Here is a 3745-nt window from a genome sequence, read left to right as displayed (position 1 = left end):
CTGGACTCCAGACGTTTTGACTGCTTTTGATGTGAAGTTGTTTCAGTCTACATTGCAGCATGCCTTTTGTGATGAGGAAACATGATGTAACAGAAGGCAAACTTCCCCTGGAAGGTAAATTTAACTACAGACTGCAGTATTCGAATGTAAATCTATAAATCTGGTATGTCATAGTTGTTTCACCAAACTCAAGAATATTCCTAAGTTTAAAGGGCATTATTTAGATATGGAAAGGCTGCCCAGAGACAGCACAGCACTTTCTGCTAGAAGTTTTTTTTCTTTGAAATGCTTTAAACACAATGTCACATAAAAATAAATACTCAACCTCCTTCTCTCCTTCACAGGAGCCTGCATAAAGATTTTAGCACATGGTTTAGAATCCCTTATTGTGCAGATTCTCCTGTATCTCAGGTGAATATCCCATCTAATTCACAGCTAGCAATGTTACTGGGGAAAGCAGCTCATCTATGCTTTGGACCTCTGACTTCTGCTGTAACTATTCAATCTGTCTTTCTGTTTCTCTATGTGACATTTTCTGCCCTTTCATTCATACAAAATAGGTTTTCTCTTTAACCTTCTGGTACCAAATATTGCACTGTATTTGAAAGTAATGGCATTTGGTAATTGGCCATGCAGCAAGTGGTAAAGGGCACCTCCAGTAATTTACTTGAATGCTGTCTGTATCAAAGCTGAAATAATTTGATTCTTTAGCAAAGGAGTATGAACATACTAACAGTGTCTTCCAAGCCATTAGTATAAAGAGGCTGATGGCAAGCTGCCTTGGCTCTGCACTTTCTTTTTCACTGCTTTAGTTAAAATGAATAAACAACAGTTATTGTTAAAGAGAAAAAAAAATTAAAGGTTTAAAAGAGTTTGGAAGAATTTTCATAGTTGTGTTTGTTGGTTAACTTACAGAGTGGCATTGCTATAGCTGGACATCTAAATAATTAACTAAAAATATTCAGCAACTTTTAAGGCTATGAAAAATTTCCTATCTATATATTTGAAAGTTCAAATGTTTCATATGATGAAATTGTAGTTTTCTGGCCAGTCCCAAGTATTATATGTATGCCCACATGGTAGAAGAAAATGAAGTATAAATATACATTTGTGCGTGGATATGAGTGGATGCAAAAGGAAATGTGTGCAAGCATCACTGTGGATTAAAAATCAACATGGGGCTGTAAGCTAGAAATTAAAAAGCATATGATGCTTCAACAAAATTAATGAAATAGAATCATAGAATCAGCCAGGTTGGAAGAGACCTCCAAGATCATCCAGTCCAACCTAGCACGCAGCCCTAGCCAGTCAACCAGACCATGGCACCAAGTGCCTCAGCCAGGCTTTTCTTGAACACCTCCAGGGACGGTGCCTCCACCACCTCCCTGGGCAGCCCATTCCAATGCCAATCACTCTCTCTGGGAAGAGCTTCCTCCTAACATCCAGCCTATACTTCCCCTGGCACAACTTGAGACTGTGTCCCCTTGTTCTATTGCTGGTTGCCTGGGAGAAGAGGCCACCCCCCACCTGGCTACAGCCTCCCTTCAGGTAGTTGTAGACAGCAATGAGGTCACTCCTGAGCCTCCTCTTCTCCAGGCTAAACAACCCCAGCTCCCTCAGCCTCTCCTCATAGGGTTTGTGTTCCAGGCCTCTCACCAGCTTCGTCATCCTTCTCTGGACACATTTCAGCACCTTATTCAATATGGAAAGATGAATTCATTCTATGGAACATTTTGAGGTCTTCATATATTTGCTCCAGGCAAAGAGGGACAGATGGAACAAGGAGTCTTGCTAGCTGCTATTATTTTCTTCTGTTGATAGAAAACCTTAAAGATTAATTTTGCAAATCTATAATTAGGTCAGTGCTTTTAAGTTCAGCTTAGTAGGCATCATTATCTAATTACTATAAAAAAATGTAAGCTTTTTGTTAAGTTACAGGTGAGAATTATTTGCCTAAACAGAAAAAGAAGGGAGAAAGAAGAGAAGCAGAGATACATAAAGATACTTGTGTAATGATGTGGCTGAGAACCCCCATCATTTCTGGAGCTGTTGAGAAGAGGTTTCTAGATGTATATTTTGCTATGCAATGGAGATTTTTTGGTGTGCTATTTCTCATTCAGAATGACTTGCACTCATTTGCATGCCATTATACAGTGCTGATGGGCTTCTTAGTGACGAGCATCACGTAAGCCTGCAGGTTCAGCAATAGTTCAGCTACAAAGAGAGATGTTCCTTCATTCTTAATGGCATCAGTCTGGGTGACATTTGTCTTTCAGTGCACATTATTCATGCTCAATTACGGTGGGAGAGATAAGAATTGGAAGACACAGTTGCATCCGTGTTCCTGAATGAAGAGTCATTATGCCATGATTAGAGAGACTGCAGTGTCATCCAAGAGAATTAATTACAGCAATATGTTTTCCAATCCAATCTGCCAATTATTGCCTTTTCAAAACAGTCAGCTTTGATTTTGTTTATAGATTCTGTACAAACTTTGCAACAAACCCATAAGCACGTTCAACATTTCACTACATCTTCAAAGGTACAGGGAGTTGACTGTGTATTTGTGGAGGCTGCAGTAACATTGAGCCTGGGGGTGAAGGCCTCCAATTTCTGCCAATGCCTAAGAGCATTAGGACAACTCTATTTATCTTGAATCACAGACCAAATTTCTGAATATAGATAATGAATGAAATTCATTAATGAATGAGGTACGCCAGATAACTCTGGTGCTCAGACTTCCCAGTTCTGACATCTTAATCTGTTTCTCTGCAGTGCATAATATCTACTTTGTGGAAGTAGCATCTTAATTGTTTTTCACAAAGCATTTTCAGCCATTTATGCTGGACTCTCCAGAGGAAGAAGAAAAGAAGCTGGATGTGGCTCATGTCTGTCAGTGTGGATGTATAGAAATAGTAATGTAATTTCTTGTTAGACTGAAGTGCCTTTTAAGACTCATAACAGCGTCTTGCAATGTTTGTTGCTGAGAGTTGTCTTCAAACTGCAGCTGAATTTCACACATGCTGCTGGGGTGCCTTAATCCTCAGCTCCCTCAGAATTACATCTGTGATAATGCTTTTTTATCCTCCACATCACGACTTTAAAAAACTTTGTCCCTTTGGACATTTTAAGGTTAATATCAACTATATTTTTTCCTAAGTGTAATAAGATGCAACAGTCATTAATACACTTTTTTCATTAGTGGGATATCTCCAAATTAATCCTACAAATAACTTGAAGTACTCAACACAAATTCAGAGCACAAATAAACAGGATCCGGATTTGCATCTCATTATAGGGAGTCTGAAACTGGTTCTTAGAGTTCTTTAATGTCCAGCATAATTTAACTAATGATGGTTTTGTGTTGAATATTGGATGGAGGTCTGCATACAGGTGTATGTGCATGAAGTGAGATTATTTCTATGAAAAGACATTCCATTGGATTTTTCAAGAGGAGTGAGGAGCTGCAGATTGAGGGAGCATTTTTTTTTCCTAATTGAAACATATTAGATGTCTTGTGGTTGTTTAATGAATGAATCCATCATGATAGTGTTGCCTCCAGAGAAACTTTGAAAGTTATTACCTAGAAACTCACCGAAGATCAATTGTCTCCTGCATGTGCAACGTGTTTACAAAATGGCAAATGCATGGAATGGAAATCGTGGCAAAGATTGCTGCTTTTTTCCCTTCTTTTGGTGTATCAGTCATTGTAATCAACTGCTGCTTTCTGTGTCCTAACAGATGA

The 3745-nt window shown here is 38.8% G+C and overlaps 1 long non-coding RNA gene across 1 annotated transcript; it reads left to right on the top strand.

Annotated features, from left to right (window-relative positions):
* Window positions 1–342: 342 nt before the first annotated feature.
* On the top strand, window positions 343–3058 carry LOC135180909 (uncharacterized). Its single transcript, XR_010304602.1, has 2 exons — window positions 343–411; window positions 2277–3058. It is a non-coding gene; the product is annotated as an uncharacterized LOC135180909 (long non-coding RNA).
* Window positions 3059–3745: the final 687 nt, after the last annotated feature.

The sequence above is a fragment of the Pogoniulus pusillus genome, chromosome 1, assembly GCF_015220805.1.
Source record: "Pogoniulus pusillus isolate bPogPus1 chromosome 1, bPogPus1.pri, whole genome shotgun sequence".
Taxonomy (NCBI): domain Eukaryota; kingdom Metazoa; phylum Chordata; class Aves; order Piciformes; family Lybiidae; genus Pogoniulus; species Pogoniulus pusillus.
This window is presented reverse-complemented; position numbering and strand designations above follow the sequence as displayed.